This window comes from Glandiceps talaboti, chromosome 3, assembly GCF_964340395.1.
Source record: "Glandiceps talaboti chromosome 3, keGlaTala1.1, whole genome shotgun sequence".
Classification (NCBI taxonomy): domain Eukaryota; kingdom Metazoa; phylum Hemichordata; class Enteropneusta; family Spengelidae; genus Glandiceps; species Glandiceps talaboti.
Window position 1 is genome coordinate 2,956,022 of NC_135551.1, and position 13,239 is coordinate 2,969,260.

General features: G+C 34.5%; 2 protein-coding genes across 2 annotated transcripts in view; one reads left to right on the forward strand and one right to left on the reverse strand.

The window, feature by feature from the left end:
• Positions 1-13,239, reverse strand: part of LOC144432913 (intermembrane lipid transfer protein VPS13A-like) — a 164,026-nt gene that overhangs the window by 145,297 nt on the left and 5,490 nt on the right. The window lies entirely within an intron of this gene.
• The window catches only part of LOC144432659 (meiosis-specific protein MEI4-like), a 35,829-nt gene that overhangs the window by 10,875 nt on the left and 11,715 nt on the right, over positions 1-13,239 (forward strand). The gene's annotated exons all lie outside the window — the stretch shown is intronic.

Consider the following 13,239-nt stretch of genomic DNA (forward strand, 5'->3'; position numbering starts at 1 on the left):
ACTTACATGTACAGTGAGTGGTAATTACTTATCTGTACAGTGAGTGGTGATTACTTACATGTACAGTGAGTGGTGATTACTTACATGTACAGTGAGTGGTGATTACTTACATGTACAGTGAGTGGTGATTACTTACATGTACAGTGAGTGGTAATTACTTATCTGTACAGTGAGTGGTGATTACTTACATGTACAGTGAGTGGTGATTACTTACATGTACAGTGAGTGGTGATTACTTACATGTACAGTGAGTGGTGATTACTTACATGTACAGTAAGTGGTAATTACTTATCTGTACAGTGAGTGGTGATTACTTACATGTACAGTGAGTGGTGATTACTTATATGTACAGTGAGTGGTGATTATTTACATGTACAGTGAGTGGTGATTACTTACATGTACAGTGAGTGGTGATTACTTACATGTACAGTGAGTGGTGATTACTTACATGTACAGTGAGTGGTGATTACTTACATGTACAGTGAGTGGTGATTACTTATCTGTACAGTGAGTGGTGATTACTTACATGTACAGTGAGTGGTAATTACTTACATGTACAGTGAGTGGTAATTACTTACATGTACAGTGAGTGGTGATTACTTACATGTAGAGTGAGTGGTGATTACTTACATGTAGAGTGAGTGGTGATTACTTACATGTACAGTGAGTGGTGATTACTTACATGTACAGTGAGTGGTGATTACTTACATGTACAGTGAGTGGTGATTACTTACATGTACAGTGAGTGGTAATTACTTACATGTACAGTGAGTGGTAATTACTTATGTGTACAGTGAGTGGTAATTACTTACATGTACAGTGAGTGGTGATTACTTACATGTAGAGTGAGTGGTGATTACTTACATGTACAGTGAGTGGTGATTACTTACATGTACAGTGAGTGGTGATTACTTACATGTACAGTGAGTGGTAATTACTTATCTGTACAGTGAGTGGTGATTACTTACATGTACAGTGAGTGGTAATTACTTATCTGTACAGTGAGTGGTGATTACTTACATGTACAGTGAGTGGTAATTACTTATCTGTACAGTGAGTGGTGATTACTTACATGTACAGTGAGTGGTGATTACTTACATGTACAGTGAGTGGTAATTACTTACATGTACAGTGAGTGGTAATTACTTATCTGTACAGTGAGTGGTGATTACTTACATGTACAGTGAGTGGTGATTACTTACATGTACAGTGAGTGGTAATTACTTACATGTACAGTGAGTGGTGATTACTTACATGTACAGTGAGTGGTGATTACTTACATGTACAGTGAGTGGTGATTACTTACATGTACAGTGAGTGGTGATTACTTACATGTACAGTGAGTGGTGATTACTTACATGTAGAGTGAGTGGTGATTACTTACAAGTGTACATGTATCATGTCACATACATGTACACTCATGTACATTTGTCTTAATTTCTTTAAAGGATGACAGTGAAGTATCAAATAAAAAATACCACCACTGGCGTTGTAGCACAACTGTACAGTTTCTAAAAATGTTTATCCATATGGTAGTCCATGCTAACTATAAGTGGTCATTTGTTGAATGACTATCCAGTTGCTATCCAACCATGTTGCTATCTTTACGATAAATGCTATCATTTGGCAGTTGCTATGGGCGTGGTCATGTTGTTAAATATATTTGCATACATTTTTGTAAGTTTTTGTTCACTTGTGTATGAATTCCTGATATTTTCTTTGCAATATGCGTGATTATTTGGCTGTTGCTATGGGCGTGGTCTTGTTGCTAGGCATATTTACATACATTTTTTGAATGTTTATTCAATTGTCTATTAATCCCTGTTGTTATCTTTGAGAAATACACAACCGTTTGGCTGTTGCTATGGGTGTGGTCATGGTTGCTAGGGTATTTGCATACATTTTTTGAATGTTTACTGATTTGCCTACCAGATGATGTTGTTATTTGACCAAAATATACTGCCATTTGGTTGTTGCTAAGGGCGTTGTCATGGTCGTTAGGGCCAATTTTGTCAAAATGTTTTGAAGAAGATTGCAGATTACAGAATAACACTTTCAGAAACACCTCACCAAGTTTCAGACTCATTGACCAAGTACTTTTTGAGATATAAGTTTTAGACCAAAAATGAACATTTTTACACCTAATTTGCATATCACTCATGGAATCATTGTACGCTTAATATTTCTTCGTCCATACATCCCTAGATACATTCCCATTAAATTTCAGCCCAATCTGCTCAGTAGATTTGGAATGATAGATTTTTAACTAAAAAGACACATTTTTAGCCCTAATTTGCATACCACTGATGGAATCATCATGTCATGAACAAATCTTACTTTACACCCCTTTAAGAATGTTCCCACCAAATTTCGCACCAATCTGCCCAGTAGTTTCTGAGTTTAAGTTTTTTGACCAAAAATCACATTTTTTTACCCAAATCACACACCTGTGATGCAATCCTTTTGATTTGACCAATATCCCAACTAGACACCCAAGGTAATGGACCCACCAAATATCATGGCAATCGGTTCAGCGGTTTTTGACTTTAAGTTGTTTACACACACACACACATCCACACAGACAGACAGACAGACAGACAGACAGACAGACAGACAGACATACAGACAGACAGACAGACAGACAGACAGACGCCGGGCGATCCCTATAGCACTACTGAACCTCAGTTCAGTTGTGCTAATAAAAATAGTTTTTAATTAAAGACACTTTTGATGATGTAACTTTAATGTATCAAATGGGTAGCTGCCCCATTGACATGTACAAGCTATAATACACACAATGCAGTCCAATGAAAACATCATAGTAATTCTGTATTCTTTGACATTCAAGGACTGCCTACATGTACACTGTACAGTATACACGTCTAATTTACAATGTACATCATGAATTATCAACAGTTCTCTTGTGAATGCTCTCAAGGCACTCACTTGTATGTAACATGTACATGTACATGTACACCTGCACTCCATGAGTATGAAAATTAACATACAACAGCTGTGATATAAAACACAACCACCTGTAAGCATGTTACAAGAATAAACATTCAATACAGCAAAGTGCCATGACCTTGTCATCATAGAGTTCCCACATTAGGTTAGATTGATACATACATGTAGTATACACTTATAGCATTCAGAATGATCAAAAAGTAGACTACATGTATGTGTGTATGTGTTATTTTGGGAAAATTGCAGTGCTGCTGGTATATATACATATACATCATTTACATGCATACATATGGTATAGTATACAAACCGTAATATTAGAATACAGTGATGTTAAATCATGCAGTACACAGTTAGTACCCTTCCATACAGTCTTTCAATGTAAATGTAATTTGAATCTTTTTCTAGTTGTCATTTTTTAGACATAAAACATGAATATATTATATATTGTACATTTCTTTGCTAAAGGCATTTGTGAGTCCTCGGTGATACCTGTTGTAACACAAATTGTGTAGAACAGGATAACTGTTTCCATGGAAACATAAAGTAGGTTTTTGCAAAATATATTTGTGCATCTTTCACTGAGAAAATGTCTCACCAACAAAATAGAGCACACTGTCTGCATATGTGAACAAAATAGATTCTGATTGTTAAATTACTACACTGACTGGGGTTGTCAAAAAATGACAAATGCTTCACTGCGCATAAAATGCATACAATAATTAAAATAAAAAACCTATCAAAAATTCAAGAAACTTAAATCTGAGAAAGTAAATATAACTAAAGGTGTACCACTGTTTTCTTGGGATGCATTTTAGAATGGCCATGTTATGGCAGAGGTTATGATTTCACTATTTTCTGCTGAGGATTTGAATCCTCCTTCTCCCTAGGCGGCATTTGTTTGTATATACATACATGTACATTGTAGTTATTAGTTTGAATGAGGACTAACCTTTCATTGTCAGGAATCCACACATTTCACTCAAATGTAATTTTCATAATTTATTACATTATACCCCTTAAGTTGTAACAATAAACATTACTCATAACATTATACCCCTTAACTTGTTACAATAAACATTATTAGAATACTAACAAGTCTTCAAAGCAGACACAGTGCCTTCATAATTTTCTTGTAGTGTACAAACCAAAATATCATATCTGATAACGTACAAGTATGGATAAATACTTGAATTATTGCCTGCTTTTCTGTTGTTGAACTACAGTACAAATTGTAGATAATTATCACACAAAATATGGCCACATTATTACACACATGTACATGTACATTCACATCACAAAACAGGTAACCTGTACACATGTATATGTACATCACAAAACAGGTGAAATGACCTGTACACATGTACATGTACATCACAAAACAGGTGAAAAGACCTGTGCACAGTTTCAAATGTATATGCACATATATTTTATATTATGATAGATACATATTTACATCTGTATCTATAAAGTGACGTTATCTTCTCTATAATATCAATTGAATTTGTTACCATAGAAACTGACAGATATCATACAAATAAGTACATCTACATATGATGTTATCTTCTCTATAATAAATGTATCTGATGAATCCATTACCATGGAAACTAACAGGTGAAAGTAAAGTCGTGGTTAAATATAACAACACAATGTATTATGCTATTTAAAAATGTTTCAATATTAAATTTGAGAAAAAAATTGTCATCGTACTGAGTCTAATAATAACATATTTAATTGAAAACCTGGCCACGACAATAGTTCAAGAAGAAAGGACAAAAGACAGCAATGACAATAGAGAGACCTGGATAAAAGACAGCAATGACAATAGAGAGACCTGGATAAAAGGTGTCAAACCCTGGATACTAATCCATCTACTGATGATGCACAGTTTGTAACATGTCGCATCTCTTGTAATCATGGAAACATCACGTCAAGTAAGAATAATATCTATTCATCTAACAAAGAAGAGTGGGCAAGAATAATTTTACATACACATAATAAGTAATTGCTACAACTGACTGTCTCTATCAACTTTTTCAATCCATCTCTTATATTTATACAATTACTTCAGTATATATTATCATCATTCAAATTTTCATCCAATCAATTTGAGTTTCAAATTTTGAGTGTCAAAGTGAACTCAATTTGAATGGGACTTCCTGCACAGTTATAATTTTTCACGAAATACTGAAAGTTAAGGAGATTGTACCTACTACACATGTATGAAGCTTATAAAATACAGACTTGTATGAGTGCTGCTTCATCACAACAATGGAGCTGTGTGTGTTCAACTATATCCAGTTAGTTCTAGTATTCTTTCAAATCAGATTATTTACATATAGAGATTTGTTGTATTTTTAAATACTTTTATTTGTTCATGTGTGTATTTGTCAGGTTGTCTTTTTAAAGTCTTACTTGTTTTAAAATACTGTTTTTTATGTATAGTTTTTATCTATGTGATATTTATGAGCATGTTTGCGTTTTTTTCTTTCCGGAAATAAAGTTTAATAATAATAATAACAAGCGACCTATCGGTCAGAATAGCTCCGCTGTTGTTTTTTTAATTTAATTTTTTATTTTGGTGACATGTAGAAGTGGTTCAGGTCTTCAGCTCTTCACTATGCAGTTTTGTTTTAGCGATGCAATAAAGTGGTTAGTGGTTTCATATGATGTCTCACTATAAAACACATTTTACACAGAAGTTGGTAATGTATTGTACTTTTATACCATAGTCACCATTTTATAACAAAAATCTACTGTTATGAAAAATTGCACAAAATCTCAGAAAAAAATGACTGGGAAATGCACACAAGAAAAAGAAAAAAAGAGGATTTTGAGGTTGGCTATAAATAATTCCAGTGTCTTACAGCTGTAACCCTGGAAAATTTTAATGATGAATGAAATAAACTAGGGATCTAAAATAATTTTGAGGCAATTTCAATTTCAATTTTCTAACAAATTTACAAAGTCAACAACATTCAACTTGTACTAGTTGTGGTAGATATATATATGGAAGAAATGTATTAATCGCCATCTTAGTTTCCGTACGGCGACAATCTCAAGTACCCGGAAGAGAGTCATTCTCAGCCATACGTTACAGTGGTAACACTCGTTCATGTTCGGTTACCTTTCACAAAGAAAACACAACGAAATGGTTGAAATGATCTTTTTTTTTATTTCTTTTTATCACAACAACAAAATCTGCGTGATCAAAAGTGTTGTAAACTAAACCAGAAAGAATTATCGGACTGGCTAAACTTCCCGATGAACTGGAGTAAGGTCCTACTACTTCCAAGTAAGCCTCGATAGTACTATAGTACGTGAGAAAATCGTCTCAAACTAGCGATACAACTTTCAAAATATAACTTGACATGTCTTCATTTGTTAGAGTTATACAATTCAAGACGGGTTTTCACTCGAAAACAACAATTCTGTGAATAATGACACTCTGAACGCAGCGATTTCTCGGACGATGTTACCACTGTAACGTATGGCTGACAACGACTTGCTTCCGGGTTAGTCCCTCGTGCATACGGGTGGATTGTCGGCGATTAATACATACATCGTCTGATATTTTAATTCACAGTGTTTCTTGTGACCGGCGCCTGTCAGCAGACTCTGCCATTTTTTCATCATTCCATTGTATTTAAACCTTGTACTTGACATTTCGCAATATTTATAATTCTCAACAAAATACCTCAACATGCCTCACTTCGCTCGTACTCAAAGCAGCCCCGCGCGGTATGATCACTGACACTGATGACATGATGAGAGAGAACCTTTTCGGATTTACATGTAAAACGGGGAAAGATACGCAAAACATAATGCAAAGTCTGAAGCCAAATTAAAGTTGTAATTATTTTAATTATTTTTACTTGCCAAATATTTGCATTTTGGAAAGGCAAGACACGCTCATGTCGTTTAACTTTACATGTGAACTGTCGGCCATAACTTCAACCGCATGCCTGGCATGCCCTTCCTTACGCAAGTTGTCTCAATTCTGGTTCACTGTCATTCCAAATTGCACGACAATATAGAATTAACCACAAGTTACATGTTATCTGAAAACATCACACTTTTATAGTGGGTCTGAAGTGTGATTTTAGTGAGTACCAAGAACGTCCTGTGTTGATACTCAAGATACTTGCTGTGGAAAATCGCTCGGTCAAATGAGGTCACCTTCAGCTTCTGGTCGAATCAGGATAGAGTATACAAATGAGGATGTTGCGGACTGGCTGATTATGGAGAAGGGTGCAGAATTGGATTTGAAGTTTACAACCCTGTTTCGAACAAACGCTTGCCATTTGGGCACCCAATGCGTAGAATTATGACTATAGCACATATTACATTGCTTGTTTGACGTCAATAGTGTCTTTTGAAAAGTGGCAGTTTACTTAAAGTCTCGTCGACTGATTTCCAATATGGCGTCGGTCATTATGCTCATTAACATAATCATTTTTTTTTCAAATTACAAAAAAAAAAATCATAAAAAATAAAAATGAGGATGTGCTGACTTGAAATTAACAAATCTGAGTAAGCTACCCCCTGCGCATCAACACGCCAGATATCAAAGCAATCTAATGAAAATGACATTTTATGAAAAAAAATCATAAAAAATTGAAAATGGCACAGATCAACTTGGCATGAACAAATCTGAATAGCCTCCCCCCAGGGAACATGCACACCAAATATCGAAGAATTCCGACTGTCACTTTAGGAGTAGATAGTAAAAAAATAAAAGTTTGACGGACACCTATGATTCACTCTACTCTCTATACCTCAATACCCACCTATACCTAAAGCTACGCTTTCAGCTTTCGCTGACAGCGGAGCTAATAAAAAAGACAATCTATCATAAAATGAACTCCTAACTACTGTCACAACAAGCCCAGACCTTTGCTGCTTACTTTTCAGTATGACAAAACTAAATTCAAATGACATAAGTTAGCTGGACTACATCTCTACATACATGTGATACATGTACATGTCTATTTTGGTATATCAAACATTCATTTTCTACTCAGAGTCAAAACATTTCTTGAAAGCGAATCCCAGTGTCAGCAAAAATTTTTAATTCACTTTGAATCCAAGAAATATTTTGACTGTGGGTAGACGTTTTTCATGACCATTAAATGAACCCAGAGTCCATATAAACATTTCATTCCCTATTCTATTTTGGTCATGTTTTGAAGGACATGTTCAGTAATATAAATGTGTTATTTATTTCTTCCTATCAGATGTACAGTCATTACAGAAGAACAGTTTTATATTGTCTTGAAGTTTTTAAGTTGATGTCAGTTTCTGCATCCACTATTTCCAAGATTTTTTTTCTGGAATTCATAAAAAAGTTTAGGGTCTTCAATGAAAAAATAGGTGGGGGTCAGGTAACCAGAACCAAACAATTATTTTTTTTAGGCATTAGTAAAATTATATGCCACAAGAAAGAAATTAGAATTTTATCAACCTAATTTTGTAAATTGTATGGGATTTGTATTTCATTGCAAGTTGTTTTTATAAAGGCCTCTCTTTATATTTATCTACCTATCAACCATACTTGACAGATGGTATGACAATACACTTACATGTTAATTCTAAAACAATCAATAACTTAATATCATTGATGGTATGATAGAAATGATGGTATGTTTGGTAAACTAAAATCACTTAGTACTTTTACTAGTATGGTATTAGTATTACTAAAGACTGTACATGTACACTATATACTGGTATCACTTAGTACTAACACATTACAAATATTCATTAAATCACACTACTCTAGATGTAGCTGTACAAATGTAAGTTAGCCCTACCATACAGTGTTACTACATGTAGATGGACAAACTTGTCATGTTCTAGTTCTTTCATATGACCTGTGCAGTGACATACAATTTATATTGCTATCCCACATGACAATTATACATGTACCAATATTCTACTCCTGGCATGTAATTTAACTTTACTTTACTGATATACTAGACAACCTTTAAGGTTTGCACCACTGCAATGTCACTGAATATGTTATGTGCTTGACCAAACAAGTACAATTCATTCTGTTGGGGAGGTTGGTGGCAGGAGAGGTGAAAATAGAATGAACAGCATGGTGTACTTACTATTCTGCATGTTTGTCTTTGGTATACACAGTCTGGGATTTTGAGCAACAAAAATTATGTTTGTGTGTATCTCATGTTCCTCCTGTTTTAAATAGTACAAAGTGATTACCAGATTGAAACTGAATGTCTTCCATAACGACAAAGACTTTAGATTTTCGTTCCTACACACAATAATTGTTGGAATGCAACAGAACATGCAATTAGTTATGTTTGAAATATGTACCAAATTTAATTGAATTTGAAGACATTGAAGATATAGCCTAATTACTGAAAATTATTAATTATGCAAATGAGTCATTAAAACTAAAAACTACATCACAAAGCTTACTAGAAGCTGTACACTTTGTTACGGTTGATGTACATGTTTTTTATGTAGCAAATTATATTGAATTTGAAACTTGCATTTTTCAGATTTTGCTAATTACTACCGGTAAAACTCATTAATTATGCAAATGAGTAATTAAACTAAAAGCTAAGTTATCAAACTTTATATAACGCATGGACTTTGTTATCATCAATGTATGAACCAAATTATGTTGAGTTTACAGCTTGCATTAAGATATAGCCTAATTTCTGAACATCATTAATTATACATGACCCATTAAAACTAAGTGTTACATCAATATTATTAAGCTTTATGCGACATGTGCACCCTGGTATCATGAATGTTTGTATCAAATTATGTAGAACTTGAAGGTTGCACTCTTTATATATAGCCTAATTACTGAAAATCATTAATTATGTAACTAGTTATTTCAAAGTAAAAACTACATCAACAAGCCTTTCAGGACATGTGGCCTTTGTTTTGTTTGAAGTACATGTATGTACCACATTATATCCAATTCAAGCCTGGATTCTTAAGATATAGCCAAATTACTGAAAATCATTAATTATGCAAATCAGTCATTAAAACTACAAGCTATATTATCATACATAATATATGACACATGCCCTTTGCTGTCATCAACATACAAAAAATGTATGTATCAAGTTAGATTGAATTTAAAGATTGCATCTGAGATATACAAAACGTAGCCTAATTAACGAAAAACCATTATGTAAATATTTTCTTAATATTCACGGAATGTTTACCAAAACCTAATCAGTTCTAGCCATTACCATAATGAATGTGCACCAAACATCATTAGAATTGAGCCAGCCATTTTTGAGTAAGTGATGATGCAGATGGACGGACGGACAGAGAGACGGAGAGACAGACAGACAGACAGACAGACAGACAGACAGACAGACAGACAGACAGACAGACAGACAGACTTTTCATCCCTAAATTATAACCTAGCCATACCCTAATTAACGAAAAACCATTATGTAAATATTTTCTTAATATTAACGGAATGTTTACCAAAACCTAATCAGTTCTAGCCATTGCCATAATGAATGTGCACCAAACATCATTAGAATTGAGCCAGCCATTTTTGAGTAAGTGATGATGCAGATGGACGGACGGACAGAGAGACAGCCAGACAGACAGACAGACAGACAGACAGACAGACAAACAGACAGACAGAGACTTTTCATCCCTAAATTATAACCTTTCTTACATATACGGAAGGTAAAAATGAAATTGGTAACCAATAAATACTATATCATGATTGTTATGAATGTAATTGTAAGCAAGATATGACTTGATTTTAATAACTGAAACTGAAGGTCAAGGTCGAAATCTTAATAACAAACCTTCAATCAAACCCATAGTCCCAACTTGTACATGTATGTTTCATGGCAAATGCATATATCTGGAGATACAAAACTTAATTTATTAACCAATTTGCTAATTGTGACCTTGAATACGGAGATCAAAGGCAAAGGTCAAGATATGAAAAGAAAGGTCACTGTCTCATTAAAAATCTCATCATTAATGTTAGGGGTAAACACTTGAATGGTGTCCATATATATCAAAGTTTTGGGGATAACAGACAAAATGTGCTTGTGCAGCATGAACATGGCCACCATTTTGCTATTCAGGTCAAGGTTGTGAAATTAAGTGACATGCATTTGCCTCGCATAGTAAAAACTAAGACATAATTAAAATATCATCATCATTTGAAATATTTATTCAAAAAGCTATAAAGAAACCCCAAATTTGTCTATTTGACCTTGAAGAAGACTTTCAAGGTCAAAGGTCAGGGTCTTAAAAGAAAGCTCATATTTGATAATATGGGTGGAGGCACTTGAATGGAGTCACTACATATTATACCTCCAAAGTTATGATGCATACATGTACAATCATGTATTGTGAAATTTAACAACAAATATGGCCGCCATTCAGCCATATCTAATTCAGTCGTAAAACAAAGTGGTGTGCATACATGTATGTCTCACATGGTATGTTACCTTTATGCCAGGTTTGGTTGAAATCAGTTGGTGCATGCCAGAGATATGAGGATGAACTCACAAATGCACGGGTGGGCAGGCGGATGGACAAACGGATGGATGGAGGCACAAACAGAACCAAACATTTACATGTACATATGTAAGTCTCCACCTGGCGGTGCCCATTGGGGACTAAAAAGCTTAAATGTAAATGTATGTAGGGTAGGCGTTTGAATAAAGTCTCTATATAATTATAGTTCAGAGTTATGCAATAAATATTGGGTTTTAACTACAAATGTAAAAATATAGCTGATATTAATCAAAATCGTTTATTTTCCCATTTCGTTTTGAGGGGGTTAAACTAAAACAAAGAAATTACATTTCTTGTGCGTCAGTTTTAAAATGACACAGCCCTTTACATCCTAAACATTGATGTTTCATTTTCAAAGATATGCACAATAAATCTGTCCTGCATGTATGTGTATATCATATTCCATGACATCGATAAACACAACAAACTCTAATTGCAATTCAAATTGTAAAACATTTAATTGTTTCTGTAAAACATAGTTTCAACTGGAAATTGTATTTACCAGTTCTCAGTTGCCAAAATAAACGTTCGCAATACCACGCTATCTACGACCATTTAGTCCAAGTTTATAGGTCATGTCACATTCTGTCAAATATGTGACATCTCATCAGTAATTTCCAGATTTACATTCGTATTTAATAGTTTCACGTTATACCCTAACATGGCCTAACTTAGTACCTTCGTGTAGGTGGATTTTGGCAACATCCTCCCCACAGTCTATTCAAATCATTTATCATGAAGGTCCTTTACAAGTTGCGACTATGATTGAACGATCGGCTCTGATCACGTACCTACTGTGCCTTCGTTAACTTTCGTTGACAAGCTCACATGACGTTACAGTACCTACATATATATACGTAGTGGAGTGCAGTGTTTATATTTGTGTACGATGAATCGCATCAAGTCTAAACAGCTACCCGTCTAAATTTGGCATTAGGTAATCCTAAAACGTAAAGCTATATAGGACGTTTTAAAAACCAAGAGTTGTCGTACAAGTAAATGAGGTAATGTCTACATTAAGTGTAATCAGTAATGTCTTGCTTGGGTTGTACGCTTATCATCCTAGTTGCAAGAAATTGGTTGACATGTGCATTCGTCATGTACCATCATTTATAGTTGTGATGACCGAACAAACGGAAAAAAGGTCTCTTGAATTCAGGAACTTCAGTTTAGGTGTGGATGAATAATAAAACCATATTTCGCAGCATTCAAGTGGTTGTTTTTGTCATTCATTAATTGTACATCACTCCCTGGCCAGCTGGGTTACTTGGCCATACAGTTATTTTAGAACAACATGCATCTCTCTCCGTGTATGTTTCTGACTGTCATTTTTCCAAGAGTAGAAAAATAGCATTGCCTCTTTTGATTCCATTTTAGTATGAATTAAATATCCTTGTAGTGATTTTGATGCATGCAAAAACGAAAATCTCCCCCCCCCCCCACCACTAAGGAATTATGTTTGTCGTGCGTCAGTTTTAAAATGACATGTCCCCTCACAAAAACCTCATGTATTAAATAAGTAGTTGACTCGCTTGCTGGATCTACACCCAATCCCCCTGCCTGTTAGACTAAACATGATAACTATAAATTGGCATTATGTTAAGCAACCCGATTCGTCCACAGCCGTACATGTATATCATGACGTACAGTCCTAAAATTGATGTACAGAAACAAGGCAGCAAAATATCCCAAAAATATACCTGCACTCCTAACTTCAATATGATAAACCTAAAAATATAA